A 22,748-nucleotide genomic window follows, 5' to 3' on the forward strand; every position below is an offset into this window, starting at 1 on the left:
CAAGGCCAAGGTGGTGGCTATTTTGGAAATCAGAATTATGGACATCCAATAGTCCAATGATTCACAGAGCAGCAACCAACATACATAGGTGAAAGAGGCTAGTCTCAAGGTAGGGGGAGCCAGAGAGGCCGAGGTAATTGGCAAAGATAGAAATTGGGATTAGGTTCAAAGGATTACTTATATTGTGGCAAACCAGGTCACTTTGTAATAGAATGTCACAAGAAGTAGTGTAACATAGCAAGTTACATGCAAAACAACTATGTATCGTCAAGCAAGCATGCTAAAGATAGATATGAGCATTTGTTTGTTATGCAGCACATGTTGAATTTAGTGATTGCAGATCTATCCACAACTGGTGATGATGTATGGTATATGGGCTTAGGAGCCTTTAACCACATGACCTATCATGGTGAGTGGTTTAAAGATGTTAAAAATTTAGAAAAACTAGGTTATATAGAGATCGGGGATAACACAACTCATCCTATTACTCACATTGGGAATGTGCCATTGGCTATGCAGGATGACAAGATGAGGTTCTTTGTTGACATACTTTATGTGCCTAATATAACAAAAAATTTGGTTTTTGCTAGGCAAATGCTTGAGTAGGGTTTGCACAGGTACGCCGTAACCATGATGAGGGCTGCTATGTTGAGGCCTTCAATAACAAATGTTATCTAGTTTGCAAAGGGAAAAGAGTAGATAGAATGTTTACTTTGGATGTAAGCATACCTAAGGTGAAAGTTGCTATGTTTACACAAGGTGTAGGTGTTGTGGCCGATATAGATATCTTGCATAAGCATATTGGTCATGTGAATGAGCAAAGATTAAAGTCTATGAAGAATTCAAAAATTGTTACAAGTTTACCAAAGTTTAACGTGGATGGATAAATAAAGTATGTGAAGCATGTCAATTTTGAAAGCAAGTATATTTCCACATAATAGAACTGTAAGTGAGAGAGAACTTCATGTGGTGCACTCAGATGTATAGGAAAGTCTACAAAGATGGTAAACGTCATTACTATGTATCTTTCATTGATGACCACACAAGGAAGGTGCAGGTCTATTTCATGAAAGAGAGAAATGAAGTGCTTACTCACTTTTAGAATTTTAGAATGTTGGCTAAAAAATAGGTTTGTAGGTTAAGTGCCTAAGGTTAGATGGGGGGGAAGAATACTTCTCTTATGAGTTCAATAATGTGAGTACTTGAGAAAGTATGAAATTCAGGGACAATTCACATGCAGGTACACTTCATAGTAAAATGGTGTTGCTAAGAGGAAGAATAGGTACATTGCAAAGGTTTCTCATGTATTAATGGCTGAGAAGATAATGCCTCACCATTATATTAGGCTAAATCAATTTTGTGACTACAATTTACATTATGAATAGGACCCCCATAGTGGCAGGGCATGGCATGACTCTATAGGAGAAGTATACTAGTAGAAAACTAGATTTATCACACTTAAAAGTGTTTGGATACATTGCATATGTACACATTCCTTATGAGCTATGTTGCAATAAGATGGATCCAAAGGTTGAAAATGTGTGTTCATTGTGGTTACTCCCTTAAGCCAAAGGGGCGCAGATGTTATATCATGTCATATGTGAGATGAGGGTGAGTAGGGATGTTATCTTTGATGATGAGATGAGCAGTTGGTATGCTGCTATAAAATACTCGATTATTGGGACTAATGCATAGGAGCAGATGGTTATTCAGAATATAGGTCAGAAATAATAATCATTGAGTAAACTAAGAGAGTCCTCTAGTAGTGGATCTATTGATAGCCCACAACATTAGAAAATCAATTTTGTGGGTTCAGCAACACAACAAGTGCATCACATATATAGGTAAAGATAAGGTTGATGAGTCTCTTGGTATGCCTGATATTTTAGCAGGGCATTCATTTGTTGAAGGAGAGTCTAGTGGCTCATAGCAGAGCCCTGATGAGGAGTTTGGGATTTCAGCTATCAGGATACCTGTTTCAAGGAAGGCTAAGGTAGTAGCAAATGACACTAAGGATAGATCTAGGACCACATAGGTTGGGTAGAATCAAAAACTCCATTTAGAGATTGGCGTATAATGGTTATGTAGCTCACCATTATGCATACAAAGCAAAACTCATGTAAGAAGTTGGACCTACATGTTTTGAGGATGTTGTTGGGCATGTACATTTGGGAGAAAGCCATGGATGAAGAAATGGTTAAATAGATGTAAATAAGACATAGGAATTGGTGCCTTTACTTGAGGGTTATATAAGATGTAAATAAGACATAGGAATCGGTGCCTTTACCTCAAAGTAAAAAGGCTATTAGATGTAAGTGTGTCTATAAAAAGTGAAGCACAACTCAGATGGAAGCATTAGAAAGTACAAGGCAAAATTAGTTACCAAAGGTTATGCTCAAACCTACGACTTTGATTATGAGGAGACATTCAACCCCATTGCCAAGATGGCAACTCTGGCTGTTATTATAGTGGCTGGATCAAAATATTGGGTTTTATATTAGATGGCAACTGTGAGAGCTGTTATTATAGTGGGCTGGATCAAAATATTGGGTTTTATATTAGATGGATGTAAAGAATATGTTCTTACATGGTGAGTTACAAGAAGTACATTTGGAATAGCCACCTAGTTATGAGGATTTGTCACCCAAATTATGTGTACAAGCTATGAGCCTTAGTAGGCACCAAGAGCATGGTATGATAAGCTTGCACAGTATCTTATTACTTTTACATCGCCTGGGACAAACCACTGTGCACTTTCTTCTATCTTATTAAGAACTATGAGGTGCAACTATAGGTTCTGCTCTTGTAATGGTCCCAACCATTCTAATGAAATCATTGTAACACCCTTCGTAGCGGTACGAGATAAATTGAAGGTTGAATAGGAATGTTTCTTTTTCGTACTTGTGGTACGAGGGGGCAAAGTAACTTAGGAAGATCTGAAACAATCCTTTTTATTACTTGTGGTACGAGGGGGCAAAGTAACTTAGGAAGATCTAAAACAATCCTTTTTATTACTTATGCCAAAACTCGAGCTAAATGGAGTTCAATAAACTAGATTAAGCTTAAAAAAAAGAGACAATCATAGAACAGAAGCAGAGGTATTAGAGACCAAGCCAAACACATTTGATCTCAATTTTCCTTGAAGGTTCACAAAGTGAAAAACTACATGATGTAGTTTATGATTGAAGGCAGGAGATCTTCAAAGATGGTGGATGTTTATAGGTTATAATGATAATTTCATGGGACCATACAGATTAATTCATGGCTCTGAGACATCGATCAAACTGAATCCAAAAGAAATCGATCAAATTGAATCCAAAAGAAATAGATCAAAGGGACAAAAATCTAGAGGGATTGATCTCATTGATATACACTGATGAGATAATTAAAAGATGAATTTAAAATCGCTCCAAAAGAGGTGGGAAATCCCCACCTCTACCCAAGGATCGACATGGTTTGGTGTGCATACTATAAATCTAATCATACGATGAATAGAGAGTCTACACCTTAAACCAAGGCCTAATTTATGGTGTGGCTAGTGCTTGCATGGGTAACCATGCCACTAGCCATCGCTATAGCTTTAACTGGGCACTACTGGTGTAATAAGAGGTTTGGATTTCCTACTCCTTAAAGGCCACTTACTTTACTGGAATCACCACCTGGAACTCAAGGTAAATTAGCTAATGGGAGGAGGAGCCAGACCTATTGAGATGCCTCCCAATAGTTTCAACCTACTCTAGCAAGTGGCACTCCTATTATTCATTAACAAGTAGGAGCAGAAGAGGGAAATACACGCCAACAAACTTTGTGACTCATTACACTTATGAGTCTCGATGTTGAAATTTTGGACACACCACAATATTTTGTTACACCTCGCTTATTATATCATGGTTGCTTTGGATGAGTACACATCTTTGATGATGGAACATTGTGGTATAAACACGTGGAAAGGAAATTAACTCTTTGACTAAGAGAGCTCTCCTTTCTTATTATGCAAGCAAACTTAATGTTAAATCTGAGTGTCTAGATATAATTTATAAGGATGCTCTAAAGGCTACAGATGTTGTTTCTTTAGATAGATGGTTGCCTAACATACTACTCCACAATTGAGCATGTGTTAAAAGATAATATTTAAGCATGTGCTCAAAGATTATATCCCTATTGTACTACTCTACCATCAACGAGCAGTGGACCTTTAGGTACAACTGTCTTGAATGTGTTAAGCATCTTGCATTGGATCCTATCCTTACACAAGTACTCTCTTACAATAACATACAATGGTCAGTCCATAGTGTGAACTCGACTATATGAGCTAGCACTATAACTATGCCATAACTCTAGTACTCCAAATTAGCTGTCACACAACTTGTCATCTACTGGGTGTGGCAGCATATCAACCATAACCTCACCAACCATGCCAATGGCATAACTGCAAAAGCTATCACCCAAGTGGGTCATCAATGTCTACAGCACTGGGTTAGACCAACTTAATGATGTTACATATCTTTTTTGTAAAGTTTCTTAATTGGATTCATTCCCCTATGCTTCGATAATGCAATGCATTATAGAAAAATTCTACCATGTAGATAATTCATCCATGTTTTGAGTTCTCATCCACAAAATGCTAGAAGAATATCTCGGACTACCTGGTTTACCCTCTCTGTCTAGCTAAATAGTAGGCAGATACTATGATCTAGAGAGGTACGCATAGCTTTGAAGAATGTAATCTAAAAGTGGGATGAGAACTTTACATCTCGGTCTCACTAACAATCCTTCTGGGTAATCCGTGGAGTCTTTAAAAAGACTTTAGCAACATCAAGAGGAGTATGTCTTATTTACTAGAATGAAATGAGCAACCTTTATTAAGCAATCTACCATGGAATCATATCCCACATTAAGTGAAGAAAATCTAATAAATGAAATCCATACTTATACGGTCCAGCCTAACCCCATCCAGACCCGTGGGTTAGCCAACCGCCCAACCACTGTAATGATGGGATCCATTTAAGAATTTGGTTAGGTTTTGTCCCAGGTACCAGGGAAAAGGTTTCCCAAGCCCCCTAGCCGGATATTCATCCAAACTTAAAACTAGTCACACCACTTACACACCCAATATGAAATTGCCTTTTTCACAGATTCAGCTATCTTTAAAATAATCTTTTAATGAAACTATAGTATCACTGATCATAATCCTCCAAAATATCCGGTTGAATTCTAATTTCTAATTTTTTCTTCATTGGTGTACCTATGGCATCATTGGCAACCAAAATGCTCACCACATGTCCACTCAGGGACCTTTTCGTTCCTAGCTCATAGTACCTGGCAATATATTCACTTATAAAAATCAAAATGGAATCTCTGTTGAAGATCATCAAGATCAACCAACAGATCCGTATAAAAGATCCATGGAACCTGCCCTTGACCTTCAGTCCTTCACCCCTTTGCTTTAGCAAGTTCTTGGCTGTCCTGGCCCTTGTTGGTCAATCAACCAGATCCATGTTCGAATTCAGAAAAAGCCTCTTACTCCTTGTTCCAATATCTTTCCCGACGCACGTGTGGGTATCTTCGGTGACCCTCCTAGAGCCCGAGCACCGTATGGTCAGCACCCTCTAGGATCCTTCGCAGGTCACCTAGCGCTTCACTCATAGGCCGCTTCCTTGGTCCCTCATCCAGCATACCGAAAGCTCACCATTTAAATTAAACCGAGACTGGTCAAGACCTCGGCCGACCTTGCTACGCGAGATGTCCGCCGTTGACTCTCCGTGAGCTGTTGCAACTTTATTAGTTAGGTCTCCACGACCTCATTCACAAGATGGTCAAAATGCTTCCCCAGCATTCTTGACATAAAATAGTCATTTAAAAACAGGTCATAAATACAGTTTCTATAACGAATTCTCGTCTTTCTACATTGTTCCACATCAATCCACATTATTTAATCCACATCCATTTCATATGTATTCCCATTCTCATCCAATCACATCATTTTCATCTCACTCATCTTTCCTCATTTATTCTCATCAGATCTCATCCACTCGCATCTACCCATATCCACATCTCATCACATCACATTTATTCACATCTCATCCATTCATATCTACCCTGATCCACATCACATCCATTTCACCTCACATCTCATTCATTCACATCTATCCCGATTCACATCCCATCACATCTCATCCATTCACATCACATCTATCCCGTTTCACATCACATCACTTCACATCACATATCATCCATTCACATCTATCCCAATTTACATCACATCCATTTCACATCACATCTCATTCATTCACATCCCGATTCACATCTCATCCATTCACATCCCCCATATCATTCATTCACATCCTGATTCACATGACATCACATCATTCATTCACACATCCCGATTCACATCACATCGCATTCACTCTCATCCCGATTCACATCACATTACATCTCATCCATTCACATCCCATATCACTCATTCACATCCCGATTCACATGACATCACATCTTATTCATTCACATCCCAGATTCACATCACATTTCATTCACATCTCAATTCACATCACATCACATCTCATCCATTCACATCCCATATCATTCATTCACATCCCGATTCACATGACATCACATCTCATTCATTCACATCCCAATTCACATCACATCTCATTCATTCACATCCCAATTCACATCACATCTCATTCACTCATCTATCCATTTCACATCACATCACTTCCATCCATTCACATCCATCACATCTCATTCATTCATATCCATCACATTCATTCTCATCACCATCCCATCACATACACTCTATCCACATAACATCACATCATATCTTATTCATACACATCTCATCTCATTCATCCACATCTATCCAATCGTTCACATGTATGACTACCCACATCTATCCATACATTCATATCTATCACTTCACATCCACATATATTCATGTCACATCTGATCTCTTTACATCACATCACATTCTTCAAAATACACATCCATATCCATTCTTTCACATAAATATCCACATCCATTCTTCACATACACATTCACATCCATTCTTCACATACACATTCACATCCATTCTTCACAAACACATACACATCCATTCTTCACATACACATTCACATCCATTCTTGACATACTCATTCACATCTATTTTCATCACATACACATCCACATCCATTCTTTATTCACATCATATCTCATCACATCTATTCACATCACATCCCATCCATCCATTCATTCACATCTATCTTATTCACATGACATCTCATTACATCTATTCAAATCACATCCCATCCATTTATTCACTCAGGGACAGCTTCGTTGGCCCTCGCCCATCATACTGAGGCTAGTCTTTGCCGCGTGAGCCGTCCTTTGAACACTCCCTACAGAGCTGATTGCAAACCGAACTTCCCTTAGAAAAACATATACCAAATGCTCTCTCTAGTATTTTGGCATAAGAAAATCCTTTGAGAAGTCCCTTGATTTCAATGATCAATTTGTCAATCCAAATTCAGGTATAAATCTATATTAACATTGTTTAGGACAATGGGATTTTTGAGCTTATATGCTTCATGTACCTTATCTATCATACTCACAAATCAATTGTACAAGTGCAAGACACTATCCATTGATAATGCTAAGACCCCATTAAGCATATTCAATGCATTTTCATTTGGAAGGGATATGCATCATCAACATGCGAGGCTTCATTTAACATTGAGAATAAGATCCATCTTTGCATACATGGCTACATCAACACCAAGATATACATCAACACAAAGAAGATCACAATATGAGCTACATCAAGAAGATCTTCATCAGCATATTGGTCATCAAGGGGGGACTCTCCTTTATTTTTAATTTCTATATTATGTTTGCATCAAGGGTTCTCTGCCCGGGTAGTCCCCTAGAATCCTAGTTATTTATCTTTTGGATCCTTTTAGATTATGTAATGGGTTATTTCTTCTTTTGTCCATCATACCATTTTTGCCCTTGCTTTAGGCAAAGGGGGGTTGTTTTTGTATGCCGATATAGGTTGTCTTTTCGCCCGAGGTAGGACCTAACCTCTGAGTCTTTCACCAAGACCATGCTTGTTATGCCTCTGAGCCTTTTATGCCACCCTCACTAGCCTCTTACCCACACTTACTAGCCTTTAGGTCTGAAGCGGGGAACATGTCTTGTGTCTACTTATGTTGGTGTATGAGACTATTGAAGGCAATGCATGCAGCTCCCACCATCACTCTCAAGGGGGGTTTGTTGGGTATTTTGAAGTTATTATGGAGTCTAGTGTCTTTTGTGGTGTGAACACCCTCTTATTGAGGGTCAAAATCATAATTCAAGTTGTGCAATCTCTCTCTCACACTTGAGCTCTCCCTCTCTCTCTCTCTCTCTCTCTCTCTCTCACACACTTGAGCTCTCCCTCTCTCTCTCTCTCTCTCTCTCTCTCTCTCTCTCTCTCTCTCTCTCTCTCTCTCTCTCTCTCTCTCACACACACACACACACACACACTCACACACACACACACACACACAGGCTCCACCATGATGACGATATTTCATCCTCCATAGCTCCTTATGTGATCCTGTGGGTACCAACGTGGTATCAAAGCCATGTTTCTCTATGTTCATGCTTAATCTTTGCTTATCATCTACTCTCTTTTAGCATGATTAGATTCGTCTTATCATTTTAAACAATCATGTGATTAGTAGCTAATCCCTTTTTCACCATTTTTCCACTTCTTGCAAAAACACAGCTCTGCCCCCTGCTTGTGTTTTGATTGGTTCTCCCTCCATACATAACATCTTGCAAAACCCTCTTAGCCACACCTTCCCAATGTCATTCCTAAGCTAGCCCTGATAAGGTTTAGCCTAATTCGAAGGAGAAAAAGTGCATGAAGCCGACGAATGCAACGCAACAGTCTGGAGTAAATTTTTAAAAAAGTGCCATCATCGTTTCGAATTGCTCTTCGAGGTAGTTACTCTATAGTAAGAGTAACAAGATCATGAAGTTTGAGCGTATTTTGTCCAAATGAGCACCTAGGAGGAGCAGATCAAAAAATGCAAAAACGTAGTCTTCATTTATAAAAATCGACAATTCTACTTCGAATTAATCTAAATGCTCTTAGAATCTTGAATAGCATGGTATAAGCTCTCTACAAAACCAAAACTTAAAGCAAAATGATCAAATAAGGAGGAGATTCAAGAAAATTGTCAGTTCAGCTTTCTATTGTTAAGGAGGTAATTTAGTGCTAATTCTACTCATCAATTAGTGTCATCAAGGGTTCAATAATACCATTGGGGATTTGTTGTGGCTTTCCAAAGCTTCATATTGAGAAAGCCCCTTGATTTTTCCCCTTCCACGGTGCTCTCCAAATTAGGGTATTTTCTCAACTAACAAAAAATTGCATTCACTAATACCTTGATTAGTGCTAATCATCTGAGGTTTTTAGGGCCATTAGTGGTTCATATCTCACATTAAAGTGTTGCTAACCTCTATAAAGCATCAAATCATACTTCTCCCTTGATTTCAGTGATCAATTTATCAATCCAAATTTGGGTGTAAATCTATATTAGCATTGCTTGGGACAATGGGATTTCTAAGTTTATATGCTTCATGTACCTCATCTATCATGCTCACAAATCAATTGTACAAGTGCAAGACACTGCCATTGATAATGTCTCCACCTACTTATTATCTCTCTATTTTCCCATCTGTTTTCAGATGATAGGTGGTACTACGAGTCGATTTGGTACCCATGAGATCAAATAGCGTTCTCTAAAATAAACCATCTCTATCACTTACAATTTGTTAAGACATTACATGCAACTTGAATACAAACTCCACAAATTGTCTTGCAAAAATAGATGTCATATAAGTGACCTTGGTAGGAATGAAGTGTGCCATTTTTGTCAAAAAACCAATCCACCACAAACAAGTTGTCCCAAACCTTCTTAGTGTGGGGAAGTCCTGTGATATATGTGTCCACTTCCCCTTGAGAATAGGCAAGGGATGAAGCAACCCTCCTGACTTATGTGTTGGATCTTTATTTAATTGGCATGGCAAACATATTATGACATATGCATGCACATCTCTCCACATCCCTTTCTAAAATAAACTCTTTGTTATCTTGTCAAAGGTTTTGTGGAGCCCCTAGTACTTCTAGTTTTGGAGCAGGTTCCTCTCCAACCTTTGGATCCTCTTCTTTTTCTTCATCCCTCTCTCAGACCGATTCTTGGCTATGCTGGCTATGGCATCCAGGGTAAGTCTTCCTAGGAAAGTAACCACTAATAGACTCTCTGTCATGGAGCTGAGGGTTTTAAGAGTGCTTGTGTTCTACTTTATTTAGATGTTGAGCACTACTGTTCTATGTTTTTAGGGTTTCAATGTTGTGCCTTACTCTCGATCTTCTTAACTCACCTCTTCTTCTATAATTGTCCTTCTTGAGCTGATCTCTGTGCTACTCATTTCCTCCTTCCCATATCTTCATAAAAGGAAGGGATCATGTTGCTTAGAAATCCTCTATCCTTTCATCAACAGCTTGTTGATGTTGCAGAGTTATAGTATGTTGATGTTGTAGAATTGTAGGTGTTAATGCATATGCCTACAATTGTAGGTGTTAATGCATATGCCTACAATTGTCCTTCTCTGGCTCATCTCTATGCTACTTAGCTCCTCCTTCCCATATCATCGTCGTGAAAGGATGGGATCGGGTTGCTTCGAATTCCTCTATTCTTTTCATCAATAGTTTGTCGATGTTGTAGAGTTATAGTATGTTGATGTTGCAAAACTGTAGGTGTTAATTAATGCATATGCCTTCTCAGCAAGAAATAATTGTCATACATGCATATGCCTTTGCAAGTTTGATCTACGGATTCCTTACACTTGAACATGCATGCTTTTGCAAGTTTAATCTATGGATGCCTCTTACACTTGAACATGCATGCTGGACGTGCACTATGTTTTCACGTATGGAGATGTTTACATTACACCCCGATGTTGCTTCAAGATGACTCCTTTTGAAGACTTATGTATGTTTACTCCTTTCCTCATTGCTTTAACATTTATGGATGTGTCCTTCAACTTTTGCGAAACCCCTTCTCTTTTCTCTTTGGGAAGTTGTAAAGTAAACTCGTTTGCATCATGTACTTTGTTTGGTATTAAACTTTAAGCTTCTCAATTATGTTTTCTTCTAAAACAATGTTGACACATTACATGCAGGTTAGGAAACCCCAAGCACTGACTGTGCAAATGGCACTTGCACCAAAAGGGTTAGGTTCAACTCCTAATAGAGTGTTGCCAATTGCACAAAACCTTGAATCTTATTAACAGCACCGAAATCTTGATCTCTGCACACTTGTCTTTATAAACTTTATAAATCCACATCAAGATTTCTGTAAACTCAATACTACAAGGATCTATTTCTTAGCACACTTAATTTAATGTTAGCACTTTATGATCTACTTTGAATTTCTTTAATTTTGCCAGGGTCTATCAAGATTAGTCAAGTAATCATAGGTTAATACTAATAAATTACTATTAATGATTTTTTTAAATCACGAACTATCCCAACTATCTTAGATCATATCAAAACATCAAATTGTTGCCATAATCTTGTAGTTCTTCTAGCAAGATGTACCAATCTTGCTTCTCTACATATCAGTTTCGACAATACCATGGTTTTCTTAAATTTGTATAATTTCTCTTAGAGAAACACAACTTCTTGAGAAATGATTAAAATTATGAAATTTTTAATCAATAACCACTCACTGTTCAAGTTTTCATCAAGATTTGTTGATTTCTGTATATAATGTTGCAAACTTCACAAATTTTCATCAAGAACCTTGTAAAGTGCACTTTGCAAAGCACATTTTGCATAATTAGCACTCTGTAAAGCACATTTTGTATAAACTTCACTCTACAAAGCACATTCTACATAATCTATAAACAGATTTATGAACTGCACCACTCTGCACATCATAAATCTATAAAAATTATAATCCGCACCCTTTCTTGCCTAGACTATACACCAAGATTTACACAGCAACCCAATAGTTCCCATCAAACTGCTAAGATTTTACAGAAACTAGGTAAACATAGAGAAGAAAACTAGGATTTATGGATAAATTTAATCATAGAAGCCAGTAATCAAGAAACTGTGTACTAAACTCAAAGAATAGGATTTTTAAAAATGGTGATTTACATAGATTCAAAAGTGATTAGCATTAATCTCAATGCTAAGCTACATAAATCAAGATAACAGTAATCTTGAAAAACTATGTAAATCAAGGGAAAAGGAATCAAAAGCAAGGGCAAAGGAGAAGGGCTACCTACTATCTAGAGTCTCAAGGGTTTAGGGTTTGTAGCATGAGAGACCGAGGAGAATTTGTGACCCTAAAAACAAAACACAACATATTAGCAATTTTGAAAGACCACACACACACACACCATTAGGGAAAATTTGGACTCAAATGGGCCCTTTAAGGATTTGTCCACATTCTCTCTCTACAAAAATAGGCTCATGGTGAAATTTTTGCAATCAGAAGTGAGCAGAGTTTGGACATTTGGAATTAAATCTTTGAGACCTTTCCACCAATGATATAAAGCATAATAGGCAATTTTGCATATTCAAGAAGTCCCCAAATTTGGAAAAAATTTAGGGACTTCTTGAATATGCAAAATTTTCCATCATGTTATATATAATTAGAAAGGTCTCGAAGAGTAGATTCCAAATATCTAACTTTCACTCACTTCTGAGTTGATTTGTAAAAATTTCACCATGAGCCCATTTTTGTAGAGAGAGAATGTGTACAAATCCTTAAAGGGCCCAATTTGAGTCCAAATTTTCCTTAATGAAAATCACAAGTAAGAGTTAAGGGAAGGGCTTATTTTCATTCCTAAGGGATGGAGGGAGGTGAAAGGAGAGAATACTAAAGAAATAAGCTTATGTTCTGTAACTTGCAAAAACATGAAAATGCAAAAATGCGATAAGTGACCTGGCACGATTCTGTTAAAAATCCCGAGAGTCAAAATAAGCGTTGAAATATCCGTTGATAAATAGTCAAAAAAACATTGAAATTACTTTTTCTATATTTTGACGCCGCTTATTTCAACTCCCACTACTTGCCACTTCTACATGCAAATTCTCATTCAAAATTTTAACTTTTTGGCAGCTCAACACCTTTCCATTTAGAATTAGAATATACCGAGTAGGCCATGCATGAAATATAAAGAAGGCTCGACCTGCCTCTCATTTAAACCCACATTTGCATGCGTATTCAACATACATGGAGCCCGTGAGTGTTGTGAACATTTCAAATTTCATCAATTTAGAGGAGAAAACGCTCTCCCTGTGCAGTTCAAGTACCAAGTTGCCCACAACATCGAATAATTTACAACGATCATTCCAAAAAAATGGGACGTAGAGCGCTTGCAATATCTACTTAGTGGCCTCAATGTGTGCCCAAACAATAATGAACTAGTCGATCACATGGATATCTAACCTGAGCATAGAAAATGAGCAAGGGCAGAGACAAGCTCAGTGGGATTGGAACTCGAGCAAGCTTTGATGGACTCAGATCAAGTTCTAATGGAGTAGACAATCATGATGTAGAGCATGAAATGGCCCAAGAATCACATGGTAGGCTTTCCCGTCTACCACTTTATCGTGGAGCACGTGTTTTGCACACTTGCCTCTCTATATTAAACTTGTAATCAATATATGGGTGGTTTGCAAAACTTATGGGGTATGTATCTCTTTCCCTCTCTATGGGTGGTTTGATATGAGCGTTTCAAAACTTATGGGGTATGTATCTCTTTCCCTCTCTATGTTTCACATGCTTGCATGAATATCTTCTCTTTATCCTTTACTGTTTGTTGTGTTATATTATATAGGTTATTGAAGGATCAAATTCTACTAGAAGACAATAAGATGCCTTCGGACCGTGCACGAGAAAAATCAATGTTGCACTCCATAGGGATGGACTACAACACACACCATGCTTGTCCGAAGACTTGCATTCTCTTGTGTGGTTCATCAAGATATAGGCAAGATGTCCAAGGATAAAGGGTCCTTACTAAAGTATTACAACACTTCCCCATCATTTCACATATTCAAACAATGTTTAGATGCAAATCCATTGCATCTTTATAATGACTTAGCATCTTTATTTGTGTGCCCCCGCCGATTGTCTAACATAGAGATATATTGAAGAGAAGTGGAAGTGGACTTTGGGGAAGAGCCTCGTCACATTTACCTCGGACTAGAAATGGATTGAGTCAATCCTTTTAGTTTATGAAGTTCACCATAGAGTACATGGCCAATTTGCCTAGTAAACTATAACCTGCCACACCATGGTTAGCGATAAAGAGGGGGCACCTTTTCGTTTCCTTGTTAGTTCCAGTGAAGTATAAGGTTAAGAACATGGATGTCTACTTGGCTCCATTAGTTGACAAGCTACGCACGTTATACGGCGGTATCTAAGTTCATGATGCATCCAAGTGGTTTGGAGAAAGGGATTTGGAGAAAGGGCTACAAATAGTGCGAGGACTACTTATGTGGACCATGCATGATTGGTCAGGCTATGGAGAGTTCTCTGGTAAGTTAATTAAAATTTCTTTATTCTAAATCTTACATTATTTTCATATCTCATCACAATGATTAGAATGTTTGGCAGGGATTTTTGGTTATAATGCATGCCCTATATGTGGGCCTGGATTACAGGCCCTATACTCAACATCTTTGAGGAAGGTTGTTACAAGGGCCCAAAAAAGTATATCCCCAAAAACCATGAGTTCCAAGAGAGATTTCTAGGGAGACCTCCTCATGTGCTAAAGCCAAGTGATTGGAGGAGGGCATGGGAATTGGATCCAAGTTGTTTACCCCCTGGAATGAAGCTATCCATCTTCCATCTACTCCCATACTGGATCTAGTCAATCATCTTCTTGACCCTATTCACATATTCAAGAACATAGCCGATATGCTTTGGAAAACTATAATAGGTGTTAAAGAGAGCAAGGCAAAAAGGGATAATCTAAAAGAGGTGGATCACATGCATGTTGCCATATATATAGGCAGTGATGTGTGTGAACACACTTAGGACCGCTGGGGCACTTTTTCCCTCTTTAGGAGGTATTTTTCCCCGGCTTATATATACGCCCATCCTTCTAGGGCTAACTTATCTTTTGTACATTGACACAATCTAATACACTTTGTGTTGTGTGCATTCTTGCTTCTTCTTCTCCAAGCTTTGTGTGCTTTCCTGCAACCCTAATTCCAACAATTGGTATCAGAGCAGGCATCGGCTCCCAGGGCTACGCCGCCAGCACCCTCCAACTCACGTTCTCCGATTGAGGTGAGTTTTCACGAGCGCTTGTAGGTCCCTATACTCTGCAAATTCGCCCATAGGGCTTAGCGTTCTCAGAATTTGCACCTGAGGTCGTTTCGGGCTCCGTTTTTGCATTTCAAGTTCTGCACAAATTTGTATCTGGCACCTTATTTCGATTATTGTATCTGGCACCTTGTTTCGTGGGCTGTATAGGCTCAATTCTTATGACAAGTGTGTGGAAGATTCAGCAAATACAGTTTCTGATGAAAAGGCAGTTTCAGATGCAAAACTATGGCATGCTCGTTTTGGTCATCTGAACTTTGCTAGTTTGCTGCGTTTGCAGAAATTTGATATGGTTGCTTCATTGCCCCCTCTTGAGGCACCATTGAAACATGTTTGTGAAGGCTGTATTTTGGTGGGCAAAATGCAGTGTTCTGCGTTTCCGAAGGATGGTTCTGTGCGGGCCACTCGTAAATTGCAGCTTGTACATAGTGATGTATGTGGGCCTATGCAAACTCCGTCATTTGGTAAACACTTGTACTTCGTGACTTTCATTGATGATTACTCAAGGCATGCATGGGTATATCCACTGAAGGCAAAGTCCAAAGTGTTTTTGTGCTTCAAACAGTTTTTTCTTATGGTTGAAAATGTATCCAATTGTACTATGGGCACCCTCCGTACTGATCGAGGGGGGGAGTACATGTCTAAAGAGTTTGATGCATTTCTGGCTAGTCGTGGGATAAAACACCAATGTACAGTGCCGTATACCCCTCAGCAAAATGGTATTGCTGAGAGGAAGAACATGTCACTTATGGAGATGGCACGATGTATGGTCAAGAGCCAAGCTTTGCCACATGCGTTTTGGCTTGAGGCTGTCATGTGTGCTGCATATGTACTCAACAAGTGTCCCACTAAGGCCTTGCAATCTATTACTCCATATGAAGCTTGGCATGGCAGGAAACCTTCTATTGGTCACTTGCGTGTCTTTGGTTGCTTGGCCTATGCTTTAGTGCCTGTGCAACAACGTAGAAAATTAGATGATAAGGCTGTCAAATGCATTTTTGTTGGTTACAGTGCTGAGAGCAAGGGTTACAGATTGTATCATCCGCAGTCAAAGCGTATCTTGATTAGTCGAGATGTTGTTTTTGTGGAAGATGCTATGCAGCCCTTGTTATCATGTACTAAAGAGACACGTGTGAGCTCACGGGATGTATTTGATACGTTGTTGCCTCTCTTTACAGGTGGGAATTCAAATGTAAGTCCTAATGAGGTAAATATTCAGCCTATGCAGATTTCAAACGACATCATAGATCAGCCTATTTCTGATGCAGATTTACAGGATGTAATTCATGAGGATAGGGCTGAAAATGAGCAGGCTAGAGGTATGCCTAAATGGCTGGTGCAAACCTTACGTGATAGTAAGATTGATGCACCTATGACTAGTCGTACTCGTTCAGGTTTTCACCATGCCTCTTATGCATCAGATTGTTATGCTTTGGCTGTGTCTAGTATGTGTGAAGAGGAAGAACCTCTTTCATTTGATGAGGCACAAAATTCAGAAAATTGGTTGGCTGCAATGCAAAGTGAATATGATGCTATAATGAAGAATGGTACATGGTCTTTGTGTGATTTGCCTATTGGTAAAAAGGCCATTGGATGTAAGTGGGTTTTTAAGTTGAAACGAAAGCCAGATGGCAGTGTTGATCACTATAAGACTAGACTTGTTGCAAAGGGTTATGCTCAAGAAAAGGGCATTGATTTTGATGAGACCTTTGCTCCCACTTGTCGTATGACTACCATTCGTAGCATTTGTGCATTGGCAGCTCATAATGGTTGGAATGTACATCAGTTGGACATAAAGACTGCATTCTTGAATGGAGATTTGCATGAGGAGGTGTATGTATCGCAGCCTCGTGGTTTTGTTCAAAGAGGGCAGGAAAACAAAGTGTGCAGGTTGAAAAAGGCTTTATATGGTTTAAAGCAAGCTCCACGAGCTTGGTATGAAAAGATACATGCATATTTGACTGCACATGGGTTTCAGAATAGTCCAACAGAAAGCACTTTGTATGTTAAACGTGTGGATGGTGTACATCTAATCATTGCTCTCTATGTCGATGACATGCTGCTCACAGGACCAAATGAGAGTCATATTGCTGATTTTAAGGCTGACTTGAATGCCTCTTTTGAGATGTCAGATTTGGGGCATTTGCATCATTATTTGGGGATACAATTTAAGGAGTGTGATGGAGGTATTGCTTTGTGTCAGACAAAGTATATTGAGACATTGTTGCAGAGATTTGGCCTTGAAGACTGCAAGCCTATTGCTACTCCAATGGAGACAGGTTTGAAGTTGAGTCTTCATGATGCTGGAGATCACTTTGATGTCACACTCTATCAGACAGCTGTTGGTTGCCTCATTTATGTATGCATTACGAGGCCGGACATTCAGTTTGCAGTCTCACAGGTGAGCAGGTTTATGTATAGCCCAGGGTCTCAGCATTGGAAGGCAGTTAAACGCATCTTTCACTACTTGAGTGGCACCATACATCTTGGGTTGTTTTATCCCAAGGGGGGATCGTTGCCGCCATATTTACATGCTTTTTCGGACTCAGATTGGGCTGGTTGCTATGACACAAGAGTTTCCACAAGTGGTTTTTGTTTCATGCTCGGTAGCTCATGCATATCTTGGTTGAGCAAGAAGCAACCTACTGTGGCCACTTCTAGTTGTGAAGCTGAGTACAGGGCAGCTTTCACAGCTACGGTTGAGTGTGTGTGGCTCAGACGGCTTATGGCTGACTTGGGTGTTGGACGGGAGTCTGCCACCTCTATCTTCATTGACAGTCAGAGCACATTGGAAGTTGCAAGAAACCCAGTTTTTCATGCTCGCACAAAGCACATTGAGGTGCATTATCACTATGTCAGGGAGAGACTCTCAGCAGGAGAGATCAGCTTGGCCTATGTGCCAACACAGGACAACCTCGCCAATCTTTTCACAAAGGCGCTTCCTCGTGAGAAGTTCGAAGCTTTCCGCAAAGCTTTGGGCTTGCTCCCCTTTGTGGATTGATCTACTTCGGGCATGGCACTCCCCTATACATGAGTGCCAGCTCTCGTTCACACCATCACTCCCAGGGGAGATTTGTTGCCATATATATAGGCAGTGATGTGTGTAAACACACTTAGGACCGTCGGGGCACTTTTTTCCTCTTTAGGAGGTTTTTTCCCCCGGCTTGTATATACGCCCATCCTTCTAGGGCTAACTTATCTTTTGTACATTGACACAATCTAATACACTTTGTGTTGTGTGCATTCTTGCTTCTTCTTCTCCAAGCTTTGTGTGCTTTCCTGCAACCCTAATTCCAACAATGCAGCACTTATGAACATGGAGAAAACCTGATGGGAAGGCAATTCTCCCTAAAGCACCTTGGGTCTTAACCACAAAGAAGAGTAGCAAGACATGTAAAGAATTGCATCTGTGAGTTTCGTCCTCCCACACCCACTGGTTGTATGCATTGCTTAAAGGGAGCATTCACAAAGGATGAAGAGCTTAGTGGCTTGAAGCCTCATGAACTGACACAAAATCTTACAGTTTGTGCTACCAATAGCCATTAAGGATTGCCTCATCGAGCACATAAGAGTGACAATATATAATAGTGGTGCCATGGTATGGTGAATATTAAAGAAGAATATTAGAAGAATACATTGGAAGAAACTCATCTAAACTCCATTGGAGCAGTTATAATGACAGAGAAATTCTTTCCAACAAGTTTTTTGACCATTCAGTTGCACCTATTAGTTCATGTGGTTGATGAGATTGCTATAGCAGGGTCCATAGCCAATGGATGTTACAACGTGGAATGTCAAGGGAATCAAGGATAAAAAGAAAAATGTTCCTTTTTGGGACTTAGTCAAGGAGTGGGGTTTGTCTATTTTGGCTATTCAGGAACATAATTTATGCGGGCCTAAAATTTTGAGAAAAGATAGGTTTAAGGATTGGGTTGTGATGTATGGGGGTGTGAATGGAGGGTATAGTGGAGTCATGAACATTGTTAAAAGTTGTTTAAATCCTAGCATCATAGCTAATCATCCTAGTTGGAGAATTTTAGTTCTTGAATGGGAGATGATTTGGATAATAAATGCTTATGGGGCTTATAATCATAAAGTGAGGAGTGGGATGTGGGAATGGATAGCTAACTTAAATATTCAAGGTCATTGTATATTTATGGGGGACTTTAATATGGTTGAGAAACAAAGGGATAGGTGTGGGGGAGTAGTGTTTTGATGGGACAAGAGAATATAAAGTGGGAAGGACTGAGAAGGAGATTAGGCTTAAGGGATGGATTGGAGATGGGTGATTGGGGATAAGATCCTAGGCATACTTATTTTAGCCTACAATATTCTGGGTCATCTTCCAGATTAGATAGGGTCTTTTTTAGTCAACAAACTATGTGGGTTCCTTACACTCTGAGAATGTCTGTGGATTCTAGCATTTCACTGTCTGATCATATGCCCCTGAAATGGGGATGGCATATATAATGGGCTAGGAAGAAGCTGAGTTAAACAAGTTTCCTACTAGGAAACTGAGGGTAAACAATTTGCTATTGAAGGATGATCTGTTTATCAGATAGACTGAAGAGGAAATAGAGAGAATCAAGAGGAGAGAGGTAATATACAAGGCTCCTGGAGGATTTTTTCCAATGAAATGCAGTGTATAATCAGGGGGGTTGGGAACTTGGGCAAGAGTATTCTAGCATGCATTGTATAATCAGGGGGGTTGGAAACTTGGGCAAGAGTATTCTAGCATGCATAAAAACACAAACTCATCCTCGGCGGGGGGGAGTAGAGATAGGCCTTATATTTGAAACCCATTTTGGGCCTCATGGACCTCAACTTGGAAACCTTTATATATGAACACACCATGCTTGCCATACATTTTCATGTGAAGCTCCTAAAGCACTTACTTCTCTTTTAATAAAGCACCAAACTTGGCATAAATATATATGTAGCATTCCAACTCATTTATATTTACCTAAAGCGCAAAAACTACATGAAAAGCAAGTTTTTAGACTCGCAAATTTTAAAGATAGATTTGCGAACATGGAAGGCTCACCCCATGGAAGGGCAACTGTTTAGTAATGATTCAGTCACAACCGAGCGAATCACATCTGTACAAATATGCCAAACCACCACGATGGAAGCTTCAAAAGAGGAAGAGGAATCAGAAATGTATGCATCACTTCCTCCTCTGAATTTTTCAGTGAAAACTGGGTGCATGCTAGCCACCATAGATGTGATGCAACCTCAAGGAACCTAATCATTGAATCTGGGACCGTTCCCACTACCTTTGTCTGTATGGTCAATTAGCAACCCATTGAAGAGGAATTGGAGGAGGAAGTTTCAAGCATAAAAGGGACTGGATCATAAGGCCGTACCAATGCCCAACGCCTTGGAAGATGGTGGAAGAAGAAACGGTATATTGCTCAATGAAATGCCTTGCTATGAAGAAAACCCACGGATGCCCAGTGGCTAAGATACCTCGAAGCTATTAAGGTACACAACGAGTTTTCTGAGAATTGGGGTGAGGAATTAAGCGGCAATGATTTCTCTCTGGAAATTCAAGACCACTAAGTATTATTGTAGTGTCATTAATGCTCCTAGTCACCACGACTTCATAAAAAACATGGTCAGTAGAATGTCTCGGGCTCCTCTCTCTTTATACAATAGTTATAGCAATAGCCTACAGCTCCTAAGCTCAATGATGGCACATAGAATGATTGTTGACTTTATGGGGCTAATGCTTTTCATTCATGCCTGCCCTTTATTTTGGTTTAAAAAAAAACTTATATTAAACCTTGCTTGCATGCACCAACTATGTTTGAATCAGCTTTGCTTACATGCTTGTTTGTAGGTCTAGCTTGAGTCTTCAACTCCTTCTTGCTGTGCAGGTTGTACACTACTTGAATCTCTGATTTTTAAGTTACAAACTTTGCAAAAATCTACGACAAAATTGTAAACTGTTGACAATCCTAATATGGGATTAATCATGGTGGATAAACATATATTAATCATTTAAACCACACAAGATAAAGATTAAGGTGGATTAAACCACACAAGAAACTTTGTGACTGGAGATATATATATATATATATATATATATATATATATATATATATATAGAGAGAGAGAGAGAGAGAGAGAGAGAGATTGCACACTCAACCATAGCACTATTGCAATATGTTGTAAACCACATAAAAATATAGGCCTTCTAGCCTTATCCCACTTTACACATCATCGTGCCATGTGGCACTCCCTTTTCCACATTCTTTTATGTGACTCTTAACATTCACACCACCACATAATATTATCTTGCACCTCTAAGGTGCACCTCTATTATCTTGCACCTCTAAGGTGCATTCACACAAACTATAATGTGTTTTCACACTACACGATTTAACATTGCACCTTTCAACACCTTTCCTCAATGTAAAATCGGGTGTTCATAATCCCTCCAATCAACTAGACCACTCACCTCTCACTCTCAAAACAATTTGGCATTGCCAATCTCAAACTTCCCCCTCAATGCAAATTGGAGTGTTCAACAAGTGTGTGTGCATGTGTCTACCATCCTAGACATGAAGTCCATTTTGAGCCCACTTACTCTCAGGGCTGAACCACTGAGTCCAATTTGAACATAAATGTTCGGGTGGGAACCAACCCATGTGCATGCACCTTGCATGTGCATTGCCTATGCACACTACTACATTGCCTATGCACACTACTACAAAACTATTTTGAGCTTCTTGGTGAGCTTGGGTACGGTTACCCTCATACCATGGGTGAATTTTACAAAGCCATTTTAACCGTAGTCAGGCAGGGGACCCAATGTGAGAAAACCATCCATGGATTTATTTTGGAAAAGCCAATGTTGCCCAATATTTCAGAGTGATACAATTTTTGGTGTGTGAACATGTCCTTTACAGATACATGATGCAAATATGCCTATGAACAAGGTCTTTGATGCTTAAAACTTATAGCGTGTGTGAATAATCCCTTAAATTTAAATGGACTAAGATTTAAATGGGAAGGTAGATGTAAGTGGTGTTAGAGTATAGTCTCCACCATACATGCATATCATGCACATGCGTAACACCCATACACCACATGCATACATTCACATGGCACTTGTAACTTAGTTGTTAGAACTATAACTACCTCTCTCACCCATCTATATTAAGAGGCACACATATTTTATATATGATAGGACTACACATTAATATACATACTTTTTATTATCTTGTTGTATGCCTTTCTTGGCATCTTGTCTCCTTTGTGTTGGTCTATTTTGTGTACATCAATATGGTTGATCTCTAACAAGTGCCCATATCTAATCCCAACATGCTATTGAGCTGTGAGATCCCTGTCCCCACCGTGCAA

This window comes from Cibotium barometz, chromosome 42, assembly GCF_041138505.1.
Source record: "Cibotium barometz isolate CiBa-2024 chromosome 42, ASM4113850v1, whole genome shotgun sequence".
Classification (NCBI taxonomy): domain Eukaryota; kingdom Viridiplantae; phylum Streptophyta; class Polypodiopsida; order Cyatheales; family Cibotiaceae; genus Cibotium; species Cibotium barometz.